The sequence below is a fragment of the Rhineura floridana genome, chromosome 9 (assembly GCF_030035675.1).
Source record: "Rhineura floridana isolate rRhiFlo1 chromosome 9, rRhiFlo1.hap2, whole genome shotgun sequence".
Lineage (NCBI taxonomy): Eukaryota > Metazoa > Chordata > Lepidosauria > Squamata > Rhineuridae > Rhineura > Rhineura floridana.
The window spans coordinates 32,287,430-32,312,931 of NC_084488.1; the positions used below are offsets into that span (position 1 = coordinate 32,287,430).

Consider the following 25,502-nt stretch of genomic DNA (forward strand, 5'->3'; position numbering starts at 1 on the left):
AAGCAGAAATAACTGCTTAGGCTACATATGTGGGATGTATCACTGGGGCACAGGCATGAGAATGTATAGCTTTGTGGGTGATGTGTTACCCACTATCGATCTAGGTGGCTCTTGAGCTCTCTTCTGATGGTAAGTAAAAGAAATCTGGTCACCGTCACACTTCTGAAATCAATAGAAAAACTGTTTTCCAACAACTTTAGGCTTAATACCTAAATATTAATACTTAATATTTCACTTCAGCACTTCTTTGAGGGCGTTGAAGCTTGTGTGGCACACGTGTGAGAGAAGAGGAAGTGAGCTACCAGTTGGCATTCAATAAACAAGAGCTAAGAAAAGTTATAAAGGAGTATCCTGGCAAGGAAGTGAAAAAGGGATTGGACAACCTTTATAAGAAGGTGGATAAACACCTATGTGAGGAGGAAAACCTACTTCAGGTAGTACAATCGAAATGAGGGTGTACTAGCCTAGTGAATATTGTGTAAACATTTTTTGTTGACCTTGGTTTGTCTCTTGATCGGGGTGGAACATTACATGAATGAGATAGAAAAAGCCTTAGCATGGCAGTAGAACTCTGTAGATCATAGATCTACATCCAGATTGGGTGTATTTATGGGGGGGGGGAGAGAACGTTTAAGAAAGAGTGAGACACATTTGACCATAGAGGGAAGACACATTAGCCAGGTTTATTAAATGAGTTTGCATTACTCCCTGCTTTCCGCTGAAAAACAAATGCCGAAGGCAGATAACAGCAACAAAAGCAACAATAGAAATAGCGAATCCACGTTTAAAAAAACCCCTATATCACAGTAAAACCGTATAAAAAAATCAAGTAAGGGCAAATAAAGTCCACACATACACATGATTATATGCAATGTCTGCACACAGATAGATGCTCCTTAGGCCTCTTTGTCACTGGGGTAGTAAAAATGTGTTTGGGTAGTGCCACTTCAGACTGTAGGAGCAGGCTTACATAACTGAATGTCTCAGTCTCCATCCCATTCCCTTTTACTAGAAAGGTAGCATGCCAGGGAGAAACATTCTAGACTAGTCTTCTACCTCATGTGCTAGTGTTCTAAATGGAGGGAAATTTTTGTATTGAATAGTTAATTGAACCCCCACCTATATTCTGAAGTAAAGCAGCCCAGACACACATTTACTGCCCCAGTGAGAACTATGCCTGTGATACAGACACTGCCCCATGGAGACAGGTCCACATGCATACTCCCTTGGCAAACAATCCTTACCACTGAAATCAGTCAGTGGGAAAGGCCTTTGGAGGTTTGGGTTGTAACCATGAATGATATTTACATTATTTGAAATTCTGTTTTTCTTTTTTCTAGGTGGTGCGGCATTCTATGCAAGATGAGTTCATACGCTGCATTTTGAAGGCTTAATAGCAAGTTGTTATCCTGGATCTGGAATTACTATGGAATTCACTATCCAAGACATTTTAGACTACTTCTCCAGTATAGCACAGTCACACTAATATCTGCCAAGGGGTAGAGCAAGATAAGCTAACAAATTTGCTGGGAAGAATCTTTTGACACTGGAGACTTGTTATTTTGAGATATGGGATTTGAAGGGATGTCCTTAACTATCTCTGCGCTTATCAGTTGATGACCTAAGCAGAAGTTTTGCTTACTTACTGGATAAAAAGTGTTGAAGCATACATTTTCACATGTAGTGCAATCCAGAATTTTATTTTCTTTTTTTTTTTCAATAATTTTTATTCAGATTTTCATAAAACATACAAGACAAAATCATAAAACATTCAAAGACAAAAAACAAAATCAAAAATAGTTAAACAAAAAGAAAAAAAAGAAAAAAAAAAACAAAAATAAAAAATAAAGAGTAAAATATTGACTTCCCATTTGTCAAAGATCAAATCAGTTATAAGTCTATAATATATAACAATCCTGTCTCTTAAGTCATATTATAAAATCACTTTCCTCCAGTAGTTATCTTACTTAATCATCAAATCTCATAAACATTACTTTATTCTTTCCACAAAAAGTCAAAGAGAGGTTTCAATTCTTTAAGAAATATATCTATCAATTTTTTTTTCCAGATAAGCATATCGATTAATCCATCTCATTACTAATTATGATAATCTTATTGTCATAACCATAGTCAAAATAAACATTTCAATTAATCCATCACATCAGAATCTGTTAGGTTCAGTAATTTCAGTAGCCATTGTTCTATTATCCCTATTAGTTCCATTTTCCATCTTCCATCTTCAGTAGTCTTGTTAAGTCCAGTAATTTCAGTATCCAATCTTCCATTATCAGTATTCCATAATAATCTTGCTGTCAAAGCCATAGTCATATAGTAAGAGTCTGATGGGAATTACCTCTATCCCAAATATTTTCTTGCCATCCATTCTGAATAGGTTGCTGAAATACTGCTGTAAAATCATATCTCTGTTCTTTTTTTCAAAATACACTGGGTCATCTCTTGAAAGTTTTTCCATTGTCACATGGCTGCAGTTAATTCCATAGATTTTCTCTATATTGGGCTCCATCACATCATTCCAGTCCAGAAGATTATCCATGCCATTGATAACTTTATCTCTAGAATCTTCATTAATTTCTTCAGAGATAACATTGAGTTCCAAACAATAGATTTTATTTCTAAAGTCCATAGACTCCAAATCTTGTTCCTGTTCCACGTTTGTTCCAATCTCCGGGATCTCCTCTCTCACAGGGACCCCTGTTCCAGTCTCCAGGGTCTCCTCTCTCACAGGGACCCCTGTTCCAGTCTCCAGGGTCTCCTCTCTCACAAGGACCCCTATGTCTTTAATCTCCTGTGTCTCCAAACAATAGATTTTGTTTCTAAAGTCCATAGACTCCAAATCTTTTTCCTGTTCCACGTTTGTTCCAATCTCCGGGGTCTCCTCTCTCACAGGGACCCCTTCCAGGGTCACCTCTCTCACAGGGACCCCTATATCTTTAATCTCCTGCTTCATTTTACTCAATTCAATTTTCAGCTCCTTACAACCCTGTCGCAGGTTTTGTTTCGTTATCTCAATCTCATCCATTATTTTCTGAAACATAGTTATTTCCAGCTTCTCAGCCACTTTCTTAATTGCCATTTTAAAAGAAAAATATAGGAAAACCACTTCTTATTTCAGCAACAATTGGGTTAATACTCCAAACTTGGTGACATCACAGTATAAACAGAGCAGACAGCCTTATCTCTCCATGCTTAAGTAAACAAAATGCAGTTCCCAGGATCGAAACAATTAATGGCGGTCGTCAGGAAACAGATTCGTCAAAATAAAATAGACCAAAAAGAGAGTAGTCTCAGACAATATAATATTCTTCAAAATAAAAATCTGGAATAGAAATCCCTCTTCTGTGTATATCTTTAGAATGCAAATCCAGGACAGCTTTTTGCAACAAAAACAGAGATAAGCTATTAATTAGTGAGTAGCAGAGAGAAGTTATGGCTCCCCAGTGAGATGTCAAAAACCGATCAATCTGGCAAATCTCTTTTAAACAGCAACAATTTAAGTCAAGTAAAAGAAAAATATAGAAAGAAGGGTGCTTGCCTGTTAGTGCGTTCTCTCTTAGAAGATAAGATGAACGTTCGCTTTATCAGATAGAGCTTGTTGTTGAAAATCCGTCCCACCTTCGTCGGCTGGACCTCGTCCCATAAATTAATGAGATCTGGTCGTCCCAACAAAAATAGGCTTTGAGGTTAATCTCTTCGTTTCTCCCTACCCGGGAGAAGTTTAATCAGTCAAAAAAAAAAAAAAATCTGACTGATATATCTGAATAAGCTTCTTTTGAGGCAGGAGCCCGTCTCAAAAGCAGGCACAGGCTAAGTCACCCTTCCCGGAAGTGCAGAATTTTATTTTCCATGTTGATATACTAGCTCTGTTTAATTTCTAGTACATTAGATACTAAACTCTTCGGCTTTCATAGTCATCTGTAGCTTCTAATAATTAAGCGTTAAATTATTCAAAAGACTAGAGGGGTTCCTGCATCAAAATGTGTTAACATATGGATTGATGGGACATCCAAGCATGCTTTTGAGAGTCAATTCACATGACTATGTAGTTGTAATTCTCCTAATGCAAGATAAAAATAATGTTTACAAAGGAGTTGTTTGTATTTATTTCCCTATGAAATGTCTAGGTATTTACACAGAGAAAAAGTTGCTAGCTATTTCTCCACAAGAGGGATCCAGAGACTGCAGTTAAATTATTAGCAATAGAAGAGGAAAAGTAAAAATACATAAACACACATACAGAACCAAGAGAAGGATAACACAATTCAGCATAAAAACAAGAACTTTAATATATTCTAAGATCTCAGTGAAATAAGGTTATAGCAGCTCACCTAAAGGTTAAAAGAGAGCATGCAAGCCAAACATGACTCAGGTGGAAGTTCCAGAGCTGAGGTTCCACAACATCTATTAGTGCAGTTGCTGTGTGTGCATGCTGAATCTGGATCCATAGCTTGTACTGAAACTTGGTTCAATGACATTCACTGAAGTCCAACTAAAATACTCAGGTACTAATGGGTGTAGAACTGCAGTCTAGTAACAGGTAGCATGATAAGCATGTAATCTGAGAGCGTACCTAGTGTCTGAACCACTGCTTGCAGATTTTTCTCTTGCAGTTGCTGGATCTGTGTGTGGTATGTATTCTATGGCTATTTTTGTAAACTGATAGTTTATTTTATAAAGTGAAGCAAGGTATATTTTTTTTAATAAATGTTAGCCATTTTCCTTTCAGGAAAGTACTCTGCAGAACATATCCATCCCTTTTCAGTCCCTCAGTTGAAAGTGGTGGGGAAGCCAACCAAGGTGATGGTCTGTGTGACCATTACAGCACTTGTGTCTACAAGGAATTGCCAGTTTGGCACATAAGTTGAGGATAAATGATAATCTCTCAGACCTTTATTAGTATTTAGTGAAGATTTGCCTCTGTGCTCTCACGCTGAGGCATTACACTGTTCATTCTTAGGGCATTATACATAAAACGTAGAATGCTACTTCTGTGAACAGATTAAAATACAGGGTTGAATCCAGAATAACAGCCCAATCGTAGACATGTTTACTCAGAAGTAATATTGATGCATGCTTAGTCTTTGATAGCTTTATTTCTGTGTAGCATGCAGATTTCACTTAAACTGCTTTTTAAATTAACATTTTGTTTAATGTATTCTTTAGTTTGCCGCTCACATAATTAGCTATTAATGACAGGGACTGGTGTTCTTCTTAAAGTGTGACTGATGAAAAGTTTCATTTTAGAAACAAAGGAGTTTTGCCTTTGATAAATGAGAAATCCTGGTGTTGTGTTTGATTTTTAGCTGTATGCATTTATCTTTGTAGGTGGTAGGAAAAGAAATATTCCATTCAGGCGTCAGTGTATGCAGATAGATCAACCAGTTCCTCCCTCAGGAATTGGTGCTTATCCAATTCCTCATCCAGATGACCCATATATTGCAGATCTTCTTCAAGTGGCTGACAACAGGTGATTGATGCATCTTTTAAAATCTTGAAATATTAGAATAACATTTCCAATATTTTCCTCCAGTCTTCCATGTATGAGAATTAATCTCCAATCTTTCCCCCACTCTCCTTTCACTGGTCAAAAATGTTTTAAAAGAATTACTTAGTTCATAAATTGCCATTTGTTTCCCTGGGTTAGGGTGACAAAAAATCAGAGACTTCTGTAACATTTGTTATACACTTTTATATATTATTATACATTTTTGAAGACAGGATGATTTATATATTGCACATCGACCTTCCTTTTCACTTCTTTATTATAATTGTAAAACAAGGGAGTAACTGTTGGGTTACTATGGGTTGTATTCAACCAAGTCCTACTTAGCGTAGACTCATTGAAATTAATGAACTTAAGTCATATCTACTGGCAACTGATTGCCTGCTTTGAATGGGGTTGAACTCCTTCTGAAAGAGCAGGTTCGTAGTCTGGAGGTGCTCCTGGATCCATCTTTGTTGCTACAGCCCAGGTAACATCAGTAGCTAGGAATGCTTTTTACCAGCTTCGGCTGGTAAGACAGCTGTGACAGTTTCAGGACCAGGATAGCCTGTCCACTGTTGTCCATGTACTGGTAACCTCCAAGCTTGATTACTGTAATGCGCTTTATTGTGGGGCTGCCCTTGAAGTTGGTCTGGAAACTACAGCTGGTGCAAATTGCAGCAGTGCGACTGCACACTGGGGCAGGGTATCACCACCTTATTACCCTGCTGCTGAAAGATAGCACTGTCTGCCCATTAGCTACCAGGCCAAGTTCAGGATTCTAGTTTTGGTGTACAAAGCCCTAGGCAGCTTGGGCCAGGGTACCTGAAAGATTATCTTACCCGTTATATACCCTGTCAATTACTGTGTTCTGCAGGTGAGGGTCTCCTGCAGATACCATCTTATCGGGAGGTCTGTTCCGCACAACATAGGAAGCGGACCTTTAGTGTTGTGGCACCTGCCCTTTGGAATTCCCTTCCCTTAAATATTAGACAGGCCCATCTCTGTTATCTTTTTGGTGCCTGTTGAAGATCTTCCTCTTTCAACAAGCCTTTTGAGTAGAGACCTTATCCCAGTCTGTGTCTGTGCTGGAATTGCTTTTTAAGATGTTATATTTTAAAGTCTTGTTTTTAACATGTTTTAGAGTGCTTTTAGTGTTTTGTTTGCTGGCCTGGACTCCTGGGAGTATGGGTGGAATATAAATTTATTAAATAAAGAAATAATAAATACTCTGAGTAGGACTAGTATTGAATACCATCCAGAGTTTTCACAATGTTAGGTTACAAAGTTCAGTGCAATATACTTAGTGAATACCTGACATATGTTTTGGGTTTTTATTAATGTAAAACATTTTATTAATTTTTATTGATTACTTTTAATTTTGTTTCCTCTAAATGCATGAAAGTTATTTAATGGCTTTTGAGATTTTAAATAACCATAGAACAAAAAATAATATGAAAATTATTTGCCTGAGGAAAATATTTTGGTAATGTAGCATTCCTGAATGAAACTTATATTCAGATAAAATATTTTTCAGAATTCATGAGCTGCAGCTGGAAGTGTCTGACTTGCAGGAAAAGCTAGAGATAGCTGAACGTGGGGTGAAAAATTACAGCAAGCAGGTAAGCTAAAATTTTGAGGGGTTTTTTGTTTGTTTTTATTTTGTTTTGATTGTTTTGCTCCTGAACAGTGCTGGTCTTTGACTGTAATAAATGACTGATTGATTGCTTCTCAACTTTTCAGTTTGTCTTTTGCCAACATTGCCCCTAGGAACTGTTAGTATTTTGTTAATGTTCTGGTTAAGTGCCAGTAGTGGCTTGCTTTGGCACAGCTATTTCAGCACCTTGCCACTGACAGAGTAGGGACTGTAGCTCAATGGCAGAGCTTTGCCTGCAGAACATCTCAGGCTTAATCTGCAGCATTTCCAGGAAGAGCTGGGAAAGACTCCTATCTGAAATCTTGGAGAACCAGCTGCAGTCAGAGTAGACTATACTGAGCTAGATGGGTCAAAGTTCTGACTCTATGTAAGGTTGTATTGCAAAGAGGTAGTCGGATTCAATTTTTTCTGTGTGTGCATTTGGCACATTAGCTTCCATATATTCCTGTTTGTTTTTCAGTCATAGATACTCATTGCTATTCCACCACTGTTCATCTATGCATGACGGGATGTATCCAGGGGGTTGTTTTTTGTCTCTCAATCTTTCCTCCCTTGCCGTCCATTGCCTTTTTCAGGTCTGGGCTTGCACACTGGTATTTCTGTACCCTTGTGCACATACTTTAAAAACAACAAGAAAATTCCCAGGAAGCTCAGGAGAGCAAATGTTACCAGCCTAAGTTCTCATGTTTCACAATGACATGGAGACATGTGCGTTTTTTTTGGGGGGGGGGGATAAATAAGATAACATCCATTTGCATTTAGTTTTCTTTTAAAAAAAGAAATGTGAGACCTCTGTATTATTTTGTTTAAAGCCTGATTTATTTACTGCAATTAATATCTCTGAGGTAATTCTTGACCTGTATGGTATAAAGATCTTGAGACAACAGCTCTGCCTAACCGGGTAGTTGAAATTTAAACATGCCTCTAGCATGAGACTATTAGTGGAAATACACTTGTGTCACTTGAAATGGTCACTTGAGGCACAGGGGGCCTCAGTGATGCAAAGTGCCTCCCGTCAGCTTAGGTTGGAGGCCCAACTACAACCCTATCTGGACAGGAATAATTTGGCTAAAGTAATCTCTGCTCTGGTAACCTCAAGATTAGAGTACTGCAATGCATTTTATGTGGGGCTGCCTTTAAAAATGGTTCAGAAGCTTCAGTTGGTGCAGAATGCAGCTGCCCAACCATTGACAGGTTTGAGGCAGACAGATCATATGACACCAATTCTGTTACTACTATGCTAGCTGCCTATAAGCTTCCAAGCCCAATTCAAAATGCTGGTTTTGACCTTTAAAGCTCTTTACGGTCCAGGACCTCAATATCTTCAAAATGCCTCTCCCAGTAGGATCTTACCTGAGCCCCTCTGAAGCAGGCCACTCCAGATGTACCTTTTTCTTAATGGAAAGACATCTATAAAGTTATAAATTTAATACACTGTTACTAAAATCTATTTATTAAAACATTTGATTACTTGTCCCCTAGATGGCATTCAAGAATCATGTCTAAAGTTAGATGCACCTGCATAGGAGGGGGATGAGACTGCAGATTCTCTGAGGAGGTGTGTTGCTGAGCCCTTCCAATTGAGAGGGATGCTTGAGAGGACACTGGGAGATGGTGAAACCGCATAGGGGGCACAACCTCACGGGCTTCAGCTGCCTTAGTCTGCCCAGCCCCCAAATCCTCAGGTCCAGTTTACGCACCCTCAGTGGTTCATAGGCATGCCTCACCAGATTCTCATGCGATACCCAGGGGAGGGGATCATCAGCTATCCTCTGCTGAGGGTTCAGAGGTGGTTGACATGGATTTAATTATACTGGATGAAGAGTGGAGTGGGGTGTCTGAGTCGAAAGAGGTTTCTTCCAATCATGTTTCAGGAACAACATGAATATTGAATATTTGAATATTAGGCAGGCGCCATCTCTGCTATCTTTTTGGCGCCTTCTTTCAACAAGCCCTTTAGGTTGAGACCTATCCCAGTCTGCGTCTGTGTTAGAATTGCTTAATATGTTTTTTAATAATGTTTTTAACCCTTTTTTAAAGTAGTTTTTTAAAAAAATGTTTTTAACGCTGTTTTGTTTTAATGTATTTTGAGATCTGTTTTTATGATGTTTTAAAGTGTTATTAGCGCTTTGTTTGCCACTCTGGGCTCCTGCTGGGAGGAAGGGCGGGATACAAATTAAATAATAGATAAAATACATAAACATTACTTACCATTGTAAGGCCATGGAGTCTCTCAACTTGAACATTGCAGAGGAGGCTCCTTCACAGGATTCCTCATCCTCCAGAGTGGCTTCCATGTGCCCAGACCCCAAGCCTAAGTCTCGAGTGCTCAAGCTACTGTCTTTGCTTCCAAAGGTCATTAAAGCAGAGTTTGACATGTCCTTACAATACAAAAAGTCTGTACCTATTGCAAATAAATATCTTCTGGATCAGGGACCAATTGAAGCTCCCATTCATTGATGCTCTAGTGCAAGGTCTGGTAAGCTACTTCCTAAATCCTAAAGATTTGGATGCACAGCTCAAGGATGTGATGGAACAAAAGTTGGACTTAGGCCTCCAGCGAATGCACAATGCCAGCACTCTATTGATAAGGGTTGCAGCCTTGGCTTCAGTATTTGCACAAGCTACCATGCTGTGGCTGGAGGAGCTGTTCAACAATTCTCAGCAGGATTTGAAGATCTCTATTGAAAATTTTGCAGGCAGTGGCCTTTACAGCAGACTCTTCAATGGATGCGGTCTAGTTTTTGGCTAGAGCTTTAGTGGCTGGTGTATTTGCCCAGAGAACCTTGTTGCTTCTTCACTGGGAAGCAGACCCCATTCCATGCTCTAACCTGGCTTCAGAGCTGTATACAGGAGGCAAGTTATTCAGGGATGCAGCCTTAGAGAAGATTTTAGTGAAATCTAGGGATAAAAGAAGGACAAGTGCAGCTTTCGCAAGCCTTATCAGCAGTACTCAACCAGTCAATCCTTCCCATCCTTTCATTCCTTTTTGGCAACCAGGTTGGGGAAGAGATGTTCAGTCCTTTCATCCTTTGTAGCCAGCAGCAGCAATTCTATGGGAAGCCTGGCTCTGGTCAACAGGCAAAAGGGAACAAACACCAATTCTGACTACACCCTTCCCCCCCCCCATGGATGGTCATCTGCAGACTTTTTCAGACAAATGGGGCAAGATCACTTTGGACCTATGGGTGCTGCAGATGTTAAGACAGGGTCTCAGACTAGAACTCACTGAGTCGCCTCTTCACAGGTTCATGCCATTTCATATTCTAACAAATCTTGTCAAGAGAGCCAGAGTTCAGGAAGCTATTTGTTATCTCCTGGACATTGCAGCTATCAAGCCAGTGCCACCAGGGGAGCACTTCTTGGGTATCTATTCCATCTTTTCTTAACAGTAGCCAAGAAAGATGGATGCTTCTAGACAGTATTGGATTTAAAACATCTAAATCAGTTCATAAAGTACCGCAGGTTCAGCATGTGAAGACCCTGATGTCCATCAAGGAGGTTCTTAGGCAGGGGGACCTCCTCTCATTGATAGATCTCAAGGAGGCTTACCTACATGTTCTGGTTTTCCAAGCCCATCATTATTACTTCAGGTTTGCAGTGAATGGTCAGCACTACTAGTACAGGGCGATGACCTTTTGTTTGGCGTTGGCTCCCAGGGTGTTCACCAGAATTGTGGTCACCCTGCATACCTCAGAGTACAAGGGATTCACATCTACCTTTACTTAGACAATCTTCTAATTCGCTCACTATCTCTGGAGAAGGCATGGGAGGATCATTATTCCACTCTGGCATGCATCAAAGATCATGATTTACTTATCAACCAGGGAAAGAGCCATCTTCATCCTTCATGCCATATTCTCCACCTGGGAGGTCACCTGGGAGGCACAGGAATGGTGGCTCTCTCTCCCGAACGAGTATCCAAGATCACACAGATAGTACGATCCATTGCAACATTTCTCAGTGGACCTGATGAAAGTAGCAAAGATCCTGGGGTTCATGATCTCAGCAATTCAGGTATCTCTGTGGGCAAGACCATTCCTGACAGCTGCAGTAGTCTTTGTTGCCATTCCAGAGACAGATAGCAGCTAAGCTATATCTTCAAGTTTAAATATCATCTCAGGTTTGTGAGTCTCTCCACTGGTGGATGCAGGCTGCAAATCTACAAACTGGTCCCATTCAGAGATCTGCTGAGAACTGTGGTCACAATAGATGCGAGTCTGACAGGCTGGGGGACCCTGTGCAATGGCAAAATGGCCCAATGCAACTGGTTAGCATCAGAGTCATTCCTGCCTAACCACCTGGTAAAGCCACTTGCAGTCCCCCTGACTCTATAACTTTTTCCACTCTGGGACATCTGGGCTCTGCTTATGATGACCGATGACATCACAGCCAAAGCCCACTTGAATTGGCAAGGGGGAACAAGATCTCAACCCCTGCAAGATGAGGCAGCCCTTCTAATGAGTTGGACAGAGTGGCATCTGGAGTCTCTGATGGCAGAGCGCTTGAAGGGAGATGACAACAATCAGGTCAACTGGTTGAGCCAAGAAAAGATCCAGCATGAGAGAATGGAGGCTTCATTGTGAAGTATTCAGGGAAGTTTGCAGGGTCTTCAGAAACGTTCATGTTGATCTCTTCACTTCATCACTGAATCATCAGGTATGCAGGCTTTTCTCCTGTTATGTGGACCCAGGGGCAGTGGTGATGGATGCTCTGACAATGCAGTGGCCTCAAGGAACTCTTTATGCTTTCCCACTGATCCCTCTTTTCTCAAGGTTGCTGTGTTGAGTTCGGGAGGAGAGAGAGCAACAGTAATGCTCATAGCTCCATACTGGCCATGCAGGCCTTGGTTTTCAGAGATAATCAGCCTCTGCACACCAAGATACAAAAATAGCTGAAGAAAACAGGTGAAGAATATGCCACAAAAAACAGAACATGCCAGAACATGCCACATATAATAGGGTACTGTTTGTTAGTTTGTATGCACTGTTACAGTTATATGTTTTTTCCATGTGTTTGGTGTGGCTTGTCATTTGAAAATTGGTTTCCTGAGGCTAAGGGGGAGCTTGAAAAAGCAAGAAAAATCGAACAGTGTTATTCTGCATTTGACCACAAGGTGGCTATCAAAACCCATCTGAGATCATCTTTATATGCGTGTAGAAGACCATTTTACGGTAAGACCAAAGGTCTCTTTTTCCTTCCACCATTTCTTGTGTTTCCAAGTGTGTTCCTCCAAGAGACAAAAATGGAAGAATTAAATAGTAAGGTTGCAAACTTTAATCAATAGAAGAATCAAGTAATTGATTAATCAGGCACTCATTTTAACTCATCTAAGTCAGGTGTGGGGAACCTTTGGCCCTTCATATGTCACTGAACTACAACTGCCATCAGCCCCAGCAAGTATAGCCAATGGCCAGGGACAATACATTATATATTTAATATTTAATATTGCAGTTCAGCAACATCTGGGGGTCCAAAGGTTCCTCATACCTGATCTAAGTTAAGGGCACACAGATTGCCAACCAGGGATTTTTATAGTTTGAAACATTGTGCCACAAGCAGAGGAAAGACATCTCTTATACAAATGTGCCTGCAAATTATCCAATGATGTTTGCTCAATTGTGCAACTGATTTCCCCTTCCTCATCTCCTCCTTGTAGCCACCTGCACATCCCAAGGCTCTGCTCCAAGGGTTCCCTAACTCTCCAACCATCACAACTTCCCACTAAAATAACAAAGGTATTGCTAACACCTGTTCTTCTTGTTCCTCACCAAAAAAGTTTTAGAACTGGGGGAAAAAACCTTGTCTTTATTGAAAGAGTGCCCATGATGGGATGTAAGAAAGAGGGCTAGGAAGTGAAGGATGCTTTACGAGATCTCCAAAAGATCTCCAAGGAAGAGAGTGTTAGTGTTCCTTGATTCTTTTCTGCAGTCAACTAATGGTAAAAACTGGTGATGCCTTGCCAGTACTGAGGTGCCACAAAGGGCTTCAGTTTAGCAGCTGGGTATGCACAGGGGAGGTGAAGCGGGGACAACAAACCCAACATTATGCCAAAAAACCCCGCTGCCGTTTGAACATGTCCTGGCTCACCTATGTGGTTAAAACACACTGTAACTTGGGGGTACTTTCAAATGCAACCAGTGTTGCCAATCACGCCATTCTGCCAGAACTTCAGGCATAATTGCACAAATGCTTGGAGATCAAGTGGCTAATAAAGAAATGCAAGAAGCCCGTGTTGACTGCAAAGACAGAATTGTACCTTAAGGCCTGTTAATATTCAAAATATGAGAGTTGCCATCCAGTCCAAAGTTAAATGCAGTTAAGATAGTTGATTTTAATTACTGGAATGTAGTTGTTATATAGCTTTGTATAATGCAAAAAGATAAATTCTGTTTAAGGTTTTCCAAATTCCTCCATTTGCTAGCCAATTAAAGGATGCCTTAAGTGGTAAAGACCGAGAACTAGGCAGTGTCCATCTCCAGCTTGATGCAGCACACTCTGAGCTTGGAGAAACCAGCAGAGTGAGAGAAATGGCCCTAAAGGAAAAAGAAGATTACAGGATGATCTAGCCACAATGGCCAGAGAAAACCAGGTACAATAGTAGCTCATAATTATGCATGTCATAATTATGATTTAAATAATGTTTGCATGAATTTTAACATCCAAAACAGATGTAATTTGTAACTTTTGCATAACTTTTTATTGGTGTGCCCAAAATTTTGTCAACATTAGTACAATTAAAGGACCATTACATTTTGCAGTATATGTATTTCCACATAGATATTTGGGTGTTTCCATGTTCATATCCTTTTATTGCAGCCTTTCCCAACATTTGGGCCCCCAGATGTTGCTGGACTACAGTTCCTATAATTCCTGACAATTGGCAATGCTGTCTGGGGCTGATAGGGGTTGTAGTCCAGCAACATCTAGGGACGCAAAGATTGGGAAAGGCTGCCTTATTGCACTGAGTTATCTATCATATAAGCACTATAGAAACAAAAGAGACTGCTACTACCAAACCCCAAGCCTATCCTCCAAGTTAAATTCTTCTTCTCCAGGGCTCCTTAAGTTTTTATACTGGTCTGTAGATGATATATGGGATTATGTACTCTAGATGTTGAGGGAAAGCATCTCATTGCACAAATCAGCAGCTCCTTGTCCTCATAGTAACCTAACATATCCCTATAAAATAAATAAAAATGCACATTGCAACATGTGTATTTGTAGCAACAATCTGTTGTTTAGGAAGGGTTCCTAATGCTTGGAGAAGCTTTGTAAATTAGGTAACTTTGTACATTTAATAAAGCATCTGATAGTTCTACTATGAACTCAATGATCACATAGCTATTTCTTTTCTGATAGTCACACTAGAACTCAGAGCCCAATGTCTCTCTCAGTATTTACCAAAAGATTCATAAATCCTTGTTTGTACCCAATCTCCAATATTCCACTGACCCATTCCTGTGTCCCTCTTGCCCTTGTACTTAGATCTGTTCAGCATTCATGCAGGTAACTATGGTTTACTGGAGTACTGCCCACTTCTCTTCCCTCTTTTATTCCCAGTTTGATAGGAGACCTATTTGTTAAACCACAGTTTCCTGTGATGGCCAAACCAATCTAACTGATCAGTAAGCCTCCTTAGAAGCTGGGTTTACAAGAGGAAAAGGGAGCATTTGAGTCTGTCAGCTATTGCCACTCCAACAAACCACAGTTGATTAAGAGTGGTAGCATTACATCTGAACCAGGTTTTTTATTTTGAGGGTGCTAAACATGACACTAGATGTGTATAAAAAAATTGCTTTTGTAGGGTTCCAACATAACATTTAAACTAGGTCATCAATGCATACATCTGCAGAATTAGCACTGCAGCAGAGCTTGGCAAAGTTACTTTTTTGAACTACAACTCCCATCAGCCCCAGCCAGCATGGCCACCGGATTGGGCTGATGGGAGTTGTAGTTCAAAAAAATAACTTTTCCAAGCTCTGCATGGCAAGCATCTGTACAGTGCACTGCTATATTAATGCTGCATATGTAGGAACTCCCAAACCCAGTTTAAATGAGATGCTATCCATATGGATTGTCATCTGGCCAAGTTTTCTACCCTGTAACTATGTTTCTCAACCTGATTTCTCCTGATTACATTTAGGTGTAAATGTGTGAAATGTTAAAATAGCTGTCAAATAAATGTTTAAAGTGCAAGGTTAAAATTTAGAAATTATTGATTTAGATCTCTAGTTAATTTGTGTCTAGGCTGTATTATTTCAGACTGTAGGTGGGGACTTGCATGATAGAATGCTCTTTTATTTTAAAAGAAATATCTGTACATAGAAAACTTACTGTGTCCCTGATCTGTAGTTCTGTGTGTGGGGAATGTCTTTTCTATGCAGAAGTACATATCCGAGTCCCCACTTGATGTCCAAGTGCTACAACTCAGGCACAGGTTTACTACTTGAAATGAAAGCTAGGGCCATTTTATTTGCTTATAATATTATTTGTAACTGTAATCTAAATAGGCAATCTCATCTGAATTAGAAGGAGCCTTGCATGAAAAAGAAGAAATGAAAATTAGACTTCATAATTACATAACAGAAGTCTCCAAGTTTGAAAGTTTAATGGCCTCAAAGGTGAGGAAGTGCATTTGGAAGTTAACATGAATATTTTATTAATCAGATGTATCATGTTTTAAATGTTAAGATCAGGCATGATCTAGCACAGCCTACAAACAGAGGGCTGCAGAGGTGGAGGTGGATGGAAACTGGTAAAATTAAACATTCCGCCTATATATTCCAAAAGTGACAATTTGGCTTCAAATACAGATTTTGATGTTAATACTGTATGGTACAGTCTAACAATCCCTCCATCAACACAATGCCTGCATTCAAACGTAATACAAAATCAGGGGTTACTAACTTTTTGGGGCCCATGAACACAGTTGCAAACCAGAGCAACTATTGTGAGTACCACAAGTACATGTGCCACAACCAAGGACATACCACAACCTATTGTATTGACTATAATAGAAGTTGCAGCCCTAAATAGAGCTTTTGAATTTACAAGCTGAATCTCAAGACCTGACTAGATATGTAATACTGCAACATTTTGGTTTTTGCAGCCACATACAGACAGTAGTGTACCTAGCGTGTTTGACACCTGGAGCGCATCATTTTTTAACACTCCCCTCCTCTGTACGACAAAATTATTTTCAATAATAATCATGAAATGAAAATAATAATAATAATAATAATAATAATAATAATAATAATAATAATAATAATAATAATAATAATAAAATAAAGTTTGGCAGAGATTCATAAAAATCCCATTCTCCCACTCTGAGGAACACGGCCAGAGGAGGGTGGGGTAGGGGATGTTTCAGCCCCGGGGTAGGCAAGAGCCACGCCACCGCTGCCACTGCCTCCCTCCGTCCCTCTCTCCGACTGGCTGCAGGGATGGGTCCTCCTGGCCTCAAGGCAAGGAGGTGGCCCCTTCCACCCGCCCACCTGCCTGCCTGCCTGCCTCTAGCAGCTGCTCCAGGGGATCTCGGGGGTTGCCTGGCCTCCGGGCGCCTGCTATGGGTTTCCGCTGGCGGGGGTGCCCCCTCTCCAGTGAGAAACCTACCTCTAGTCCATGCCCAGGATGGAAGAGCCGGTCTGCTGTAGCCTGAGAGCCAGGTGGCGGGAGACTCCGCCTGCTGCACGAAGGACGCAAGGAGCAGGTGCCTGTGACAGGGCAGGGGAGGGAGCAGGGCTTCCCTCCCTGAGGGCATCCCAGGGGCTTAGGAAATGGTTATGGTTGCTCAGTGCTGAGAGAAATGCACTCTGCACATGCTCAATGCACCCTTTTCATTCTCACATTCCATAGGAAAGCCCTGGCACTGAGGGGTGGGGGCTTTTTTGGAAAATTGAGCAAAAGTTTGGTTCAAATAAATCACAGTAGAAATTTGACCTACAATGCAGCCTGCAGTTTTGCTTAGGCTTGCCTGGGACCATTTAAGGGAGGAGGGGGGAGCTGGGCTATGCACTACTGGGGCAGGCAGCATTCCTTGGAAGCAAGCATGTCGGTCTTGCATCAGGTTGTTGTGGAGCCTGATTTCCCCCCAGGGCTTTGGCTTTTTATTTCTCACCTTTCTTCCCCTGCAAAGGGTCAGGAGTTCATCACAACACCCCCACCACAAATAAATAATGCCATGTTTTTCAGTGGAGGAGCCCAGAATGGGATTAAAGGCAAAACGCAGAAAGAGTAAGGGGTTGGTTTCAACAAAGTAAAGATACCAGGGGACAGGAAGGGGTGGGAGGAATCTGAGAAATATCCCCCAACCAAAAAAGACAATTTGATGAGATTCTATGGAAGCAGGTTAGAAATTGGAATCTGAGAATCCTTCATTGCATCCTTTCTGGGCCTATTGGGTTCTGGTATTCTCGAGATCCTTTTAAATATTTAAAAGGGCCAATTAGCAACACTCACCCCCCTAAGCCTTTGATTTAGCACTCACTATGCCCTGCCCCATTATGATACAGGATGTATTAGACGAGGCACGCCCTCCCATAGGCAGCTGCATCCTCCCCCACACCCGCACACACTCTCTCTCCATCGTACCCACTAAGCTCAGACCTTTTTAGCCCTGGGATGGGTTGAGGGGGGAGCGAGGCGAGTCATCCATGCCTGCCCACCTGCAAATCAGTTAGGCAGCTTCTCAATGCGAGCGTGTGATACATACATTTTTTTCTTAATGAGTGCAGCTTCCCAGGTAGCCAATCCAGAGCCGGGGTGGGCATGCACCCCCTTATTGCCTGCATCTGGGGCAGACCGCACCAACTGCTTCTTCCTTTGTACGCCACTGCATACTGAACACACTGATCTAGCCAGTGACTTCTTTCCAGCAGCTGACATGTATCCTAATAAGTGTAGGAATCTTAACTTTCAAGTCCCATTCTTAGGATGCTAAATTCTAAAACCAGTAACAAACTGTGTGATTGGGGGGGGAAAGCCCATGAAAAGTCTTCCATGTAACACATAGAATTAAACAATTTGTTTAATTTGCTTTTGAAATATATTTAAAACCATCTTAAATCAAAATCTTATTTGGAATATTTCAAACGTACTGATTATTACTGCATGCAATTTGTTGCTTGTAGTAAAGACAAAGGATGTAACACAGAGATATGTATGCAGTATTTAGTGTTCTTCTGAAAGGGTTTTTGCCCATATCTTGCATCTCAAGCCTACAAATTGTTTTTTATATTCAATTAGACTGAGAAAGAGTTGGAATTTTGTCACAAGAACACTTCTGGTGTGTGTGTGTGTGTGTGTGTGTGTTCAGCTTAAACAGCTGTTACACCAAACCTTCAGTCCTCTGTGTGTGTGTACATTTGGATCACAGCCAAAGACCTTCATTTTACCCCACTTAGTCCTTGGAAATGTATAAAGCAGATTAAGTATAAAGGATAATATCCACTTGTGTGTATTCTTCAGAATTTTTATCAACCTGTAAAAGCAACATCAGCCCCTTATGGGGTCCCAGCTCAAGGACTCAGTCTCACAGTACAAAGGATGAAATTGTTTGTTTCTTTAACAGGAGGAAGAGAAGTGTGTGTGAGAAATACAGGGAATAGCACATGTTCAGGTTCAAATCTTCTCCCATGTGTAGTGAAGCAGTGTGCGGATTTGACTTGCAAGCGCTAAAAGGGTCAAATGTTTAGTGGACAGAAGGCATTGGATGCAGTGATTCATTGCTCAATGGACATATGTATTTCTGTTTTGAACTAGGAAAGAGAAAACAGGGAGTCAGAAAAGTTCCACATGCTCCATAGCCAAGCTGAAAGCTGAGAAGTAAAGGCCCATCAAGCTGAGGAGCAAAACAGGTCTGTACGATTGGAATTCCTTTCTGTTGATACTGAGCGAAGACACCTTAGAGAGAGAGTGGAACTATTGGAAAAAGAAATTCAGGAGGTATTTATCAGTGCTAGCTGAATTTTACTGCCTAGTCCACTTTCCTAATGTGCTTTCTTAATCATATGCCTCTTATTAACTGAAGATTTCTGCAAGGACCAGGTATGTTAATCATCAGTATTCACTCATGGGAAGACTAATTTAATTTATTTCTGTTCTTGCCTAATGCCTGTTAGGTCTTACAAATGGTTGTAAGTATTTTGGAGAAAAATATTTCAAGTCAGTGTGGGTTGTTTTCTTTGTATTTAATTAGGTGATTAAGGGAACTTGAATTTCAGTTAGTCTATGGTGAGGAGGACCATCACATGTATCCATGTAGTAATAAGAATTGCATTTGTCTTTCACTTGGCATATCATTGCCCACCAAGCTTATGAATCACAGACAGATCTCTTCAATGGCAAAAAATATGGCCAGACTGGAAGAGAGTCTCAGATGTGAAAAAGAAGAAAAGTCTTCCATCTCTGTTGATTTGCTTTCGATTAGAGAGCTGTGTGTTAAACTGGAGTCTAGATCACCTCTCATGTAAGTTAACAGTCAAATATCTGGATTTTGAGAGGGTAAAATGAAGAATTTAGCTCTTGAGACAGGACATCTAAGTAAGTTCAATAGTTAAGAGAGCTGGTGAAATGTGACACTAAAATATACTGTAAACCCATTATTTGGATTCTAAGATAGTTCACTTAAGAAAGTTCAAGGAAGGAAAATGTCCCCTGCAGCCATCTGCAGAGGGTGGGGGAAGGGAATGGGAGGGTACTGTGAGGATGACGATATGGGAAACATTCAATCTATGGTTAGCACTAACTGTAGTTTATTGCCTGGATCTTGGTTGAGACCGTAAATATACAGGAAAGTCCTGCTCCCGGAGTGCATGTATGGAGAGACACTGCCTAGACTTGCTTTGTTGTCATATAAGCAAGAGACTGGAGATTGTGGAGAAACAGGTTGAACCATGGTTTAGTTGATGCAGTTGAAATGTTTAATTAGGGCAAATTCAAACCATGGTGGTGCATGCTGGCTTGCAGCCAATCCTTAACCATATTTAAATATTCAGACATTGGCTGCATTAGTAACTCACAGTATGCCGAAGTATGGCTTACTAGAATGGCCCAAACATGCTGGCTACCAAGGAGGAGACTCACCTGCTTTGCTCCTCCCCCTTTCTCTTGGCTTATCTTAGGGAGAGACCTTAGCCACAATCCTGGGTTTGGACAACAAACTAAGCCAAACCTTAGCTTAGCTGCCATCCTGCATCAAGCTAAACAGCCAAGGGAGGAGCAAAACAAGTCTGATCTCATTAAGAACAAGCATGTTTGCTTGGTCCTGTTAAGCCATACTTTGGCTTACTGTGACATATGAACCAGGCCATTAACACCTAAACATATTTAAAGAAAATCAATGTTACCCACCTGTACAGAATTTGCACATATAAAATAGTTCCTATAGATAAGACCTTTAACATTTATCATGAGGCTATTAATTGACATGAATTATTTTTATGCTCTAGGTGATATCAGAATTAAAAGATGCGAAAGCAGAAGCAGAATTACTAAAAAAAAAAGCAGTTGTCCAGTGAGTGGCTTACAATACAAATCCTGGAAACACTCTTGGCTACTAGCAGAGACAAAGATTTTCAGAATCATTTCATAACCCATGAAAAAGATTCAGAAATACAGCTACTCAAAGACAAGCTAACACTTTCAGAGAGTAAACTGTAAATTTATAAACCTCAAAACTACCATTTTTAAGCTATTATTTATAATTTAATGCAGAGATTTCTGGCCTCTGGAAAATGTAACTGCATAACAAAACAATTTTCACCTGATGACAAAATCCTACATTTCAGATAGCAAATCTGCACAAGCAATACAAATTAGTTGTCGGAAATTGTAACCCTCAATTATTTTGCATGAGTCCTCAATCCTCTTAGACTTGCATCCTAACTGTTGTAGTAAGAATGACATTTATTTGGATTGAAGGGTAGCTTCACATGTTTCTTTAATTTTGTTTATGTAGAATTTTCTCTTGTTGCACAGTTTCTGTCATACATAAGGTCAGGTTTTGACTGCAGTCATGGTAAAGTAACGTGAAACTGCCTTAAAGGCTGGGTCACGAGAGTTATTCCTTCTAGATAATTGGGGATCTTACTGCAGTTCTATGTAACCTTATGTTTCTGATTCACATTCTGATTCCTCACACTTGAAAGCTCAGAAACGGCAATGGGAAAGAAATTCAGCGGCATGAGCAAATACAAGAACTGGTCTTAAGTCCCTGTTCTAGTGAATCTCCTTCCAAGCATACATACTTTAACTGGTTGAATAAACGTTTTCCCCAAAGTTGTTTTATAACTGAGAAGGACTATCTTCATTTTGCAGAGCTGTGTGTGCACATTCATATGTCTGCATATGTGTTTCTTGTTTCTTGCTTCTTATCTGTTTGTCTTGTTGTCACTATTTTTAAAGTTTCTGTAAGATGCCATCTGTAAATGTGCAATTGTTAAGACCTTTCTTTGTTCGGCAATATTTTTAGAATAAGCCTTAACAGAGAAGTTTCTATACTCCAAAACCAACTTGCCCAGCTGCAGGCTGATTATGATATTGTTAAGAGGCAGCTGACAACAGAACGATTTGAACGGTAAGTGAATTTGCTTTATAAAAATGCCCTTTGTCATAATCTCTATATTTTTAAGAGAAGAGCTATAAAAGTACTTTGTGCACAATTCTATAGACAGTGTTTAATATTGCAGCTGATTAAAAATCTGATTTAAAAACTATGGGTGGAATCCAATTAGTCCTCCAGCAGAAGCATCCACTAGGGGCTGGTTCACATATGAGACAAGATCTGCAATAAAAATGCTGCTTTTTTTTTATCGCGATTGATTTTAACAGTTCACATACTTCCAGACTCTCTATGAATAAATTGGCTGTTTTTCTTTTTAGCATTCACATGCTTTCGTGTTTATTGCAATCAGCGTTTCCTTGTTGCTGAGCCCACACATTAGAATGTTAACTGCAGAGGGGGGGACAGGGCCGGCCCCAGGCATGCTGGGGCCCTTGGGTACCAGCCTGCCCTGGGCCCCTCCACTCCCCCTCCGCGATTCATGGAACTTAAGCATCTGTGGACCGCAAGACAGGAGCTTCCACGTGCCATCAACCAAGATGGCGGCAGAGGCTTCAGCCCCTTAAGGAAACCTCGGGCGCCATCTTGATTGATGGCAAATCTGCGTGCTGCAAAAAACAATGGAAACGTAGGTAAAGCGGGGGGATAGCGAGGGGATGGTGGTCCACGGGTGCATCTGCGGATCACGGAAGGAGAACGGAGGGCCCCCTGTAGCTCCAGGGGCCCTCAGGCCAGTGCCCCACCTGGCTGCCCTATAGAACCGGCCCTGGGTGGGGAAGGGGCAGTGTTTCTGTAAACAAAGGGAGGCATGGCCATGCTGCGGTGCATCAACAGCAAGGAGGGATAAGGCTTTCACATTAGCCCTCTGTGCCGTGGAGGGAGCACGCTTGAAAGAAGGGGAATCACCTATAGCCACCCCCCTTCCCTGCAGTGCAGGCTTTCTCCCATCCCCCCTGCTCCCCCCTGTGGTTGTCCCTGCGTGACATCAGTGTGCCTTTGGCACCGTGGGACAAGCCTCAGCATGCATTCTGGGAAACATAAAAAAAACCCAAACAATTATCTTTAGAGAGACAAGCAGCTACTAAAGGAAGCATCGGCCGTTTAGCTCTCCATGAGTGCAATGAGCAGAGCAGATGCTGGGATGAGACGCCAAGGCAGCTCCCCTTTCCCTTGCACTTTTGGGCTCTTATAAATTACCCCAGCGGTCCCTTTGGCAGCCTCCTCTTGTTGTGGCTGCTCGTGCAAGTGGCAGCGAGTAGCAGCTTGTGGACTCCCTCCCCCGCAGCTCAAGCAAGAGAGTCGGCCAAAGCTGAAGGGGAGTCTCCCTCTCTGGCAGTGGGGCGAGTAGGATTTCCCCAGGAAGGAATTTCCCAAGCTGCAGCTCTTCCCTGCTACCCTTGGGGAGTGTTGGTGTCGCTGCAGAAGAGAGAGAATGAATGAGTGACTGAAAGAAGGGGTGGGGGGAAAACCGCTCACATCACATGCAGAGAGCTTTCACAGAAATAGATATTCTAGGGTGAATAATTTGGATGAATGTGATTTTGTTTAAAGGAGTGAGGAGGAAATGTATGGAGGGAAGCGGGAGAAAGCGGGAGAAAGGAAGGCAAGAGCGACCAGAAGTTGGTTCGTCAACAGCCAGAAACAAAATGATGCCCAGAGATAGTTAAAGGGGCGGAGAAAAGGGAGGATCTAATGGCGAAGAAACTGCACAGACAAAAAATGGTGCTTTAAAGGTAATACACAGTAGGTGCGCACAGAGATGGGTGCACATTTTAAAAGCAATTTCAGGGTTTTGTCGCATTGATTTAATCCAAATTTAAAGGCAATTGCAGCTGAATGCAATCATGTTAGCAAAAACATAATGCAAATGGTCTGAATTAAAAGGATCTGCAAAAACAGCCAAATTCGCATTAAAGGAGAATGTGATCAGGCCCTAGCAGAGAAAGAGGGTGGGGAGGGGGGACCTTCTAGCGCAGGTTTTTGGAAGGTGTTGGGAGCTGCAGGGAAACAGGAATTGGAAAAGATCACCTCCCCTTCGTTAATGGACACCTTCTGCTGAATCAAAGGCCCTTGGTCTTACCCAGCACTGGGTTTTTAGGGGCTCAAGAGACAGTTCTTGCCTTGTTAATTTTGCTAATAGTTTTAAAAACATTTAATTTGTCCCTTGAAATTTTCTTAGCTATTTTATCACTTTTTACAGTTTCTTTTGTGAGGGAATTGGTGGGAAATTCTGCAGTGTGTGTGTGAAATTCACAAATGAAAGGTAAATTTAAAAAGTTGGTATATTCATGTACTGTAGAAAATAAAACATGATTCCTAATCTGGCCAATTAAAACTTTCAAACACTATTGTTCAAACTTCTCCCTTTGAAAACATAACTATATGATTTTGGCTGGATGGTGTTCCATTTTTATCAGTTTTTCCTTAATATAGTATTAGAACTCCTGGATAAAATTTATATTTCAGATTTTTTTGGCATTTTGCCCTAAATTAGATTCACGTATACGTAAATCATGTATATGTTGGATTCTCCTTTCCTATAAATACAGTAAGAAAAGAAATACATATTGAAATCCACTTCCTCTGTGGAAACAAAGGTGAAGTAATTCTGGGCAGAGAATAGATACGCTAAATAAGGGCAATAAACTGTGTCTCTTTTGTTCATCACTTCCTCTGAACAACAGTTTAGTTTCTGAATTTTTTAATAAACAGGACTCTTTTGAGATGGAAGGTGAATAAGTATGTTTTTTGAAACAGTAGAGTTGGTTTGGGGGGTTGGAAATCCAAGCATAAGGTCTCCTTCACATTCTCCAGAAAAAGCACTTACAGTTAAAACAGAACTGACAGACAAGTATGTCATTAAATAGATTAGTTTACTTTTTTATATATATTTTACTAGTTTGCATAAAAGTGTAAAATGAAAAGTTAGAGTGGGTCTGTAGTTAGCATTTTCCAAGAGTCTAAGTTGCAGATCAGGACTGTATGAATCTAATGAGGGGGGGAGATCTTAAATGCATGGAGCTGCTCTGTCTTTTTGGGCAGCCATTATAAATAAAATTATGCCAGTGTATATTATTAGTTGTTTTTATTGTACTGCAGTCTAACTTGAAGTACTGAATAACACTTTCTGAAGAAAATAATATTATCATATCTTAAATGGACCAACTATCAATATAATATAATTTTAATTTTTTTCTTTTCAGAAAAGTAAGCTTCAAGGATTAATCAATAATTTTAAAAGCAGAACAGTAATGGAAGTTTTAACATGTTTGGACTTGTTGTCAACACTGACATGATCTCTATCTCCAAAAATGTTGTTAAATCATTTAACAACTTAGAAAACTGAGTGTGTTTAATATGTGATCAACCCTTGCAACGTTCTGCTCTCATGCTTAGGGTGGAATAAGTCTTCTGAAGTATACAGATGGGCTTTGTCCATAGGTTAAAATCAAAGTATATGGTGTGGATTCTAAACTTCATTTAGATTTTTAAGCATATCCACATTTACTTAAATCAGATATGGATAGGGTTGCCATATTGCCCGGTCAGCCCGGTTTTATCCAGATTATAGCCCTGCTACCTGGCACCCACTTAGCCCATTAGGTGACCTGGATTTTCCGGGCAGGCTCCCAACCGCAGAGAGGGACCTACTGTGCCTTTAAATCCGTTATGCGAAAAGCACAATACAGTTCTGTTTGCTCTAATCAGTTTTGTGTCAATTGCACCCCAGGCTCTCATCTTCAGCCACAGAGGCGTGCAATGGACATGAAAAAATGAAA

At 40.7% G+C, this 25,502-nt stretch overlaps 1 pseudogene; it reads left to right on the forward strand.

Moving 5' to 3' along the window:
- The window catches only part of LOC133363638 (centrosomal protein of 135 kDa-like), a 38,193-nt pseudogene extending 13,245 nt beyond the window's left edge, over positions 1-24,948 (forward strand).
- Positions 24,949-25,502: the final 554 nt, after the last annotated feature.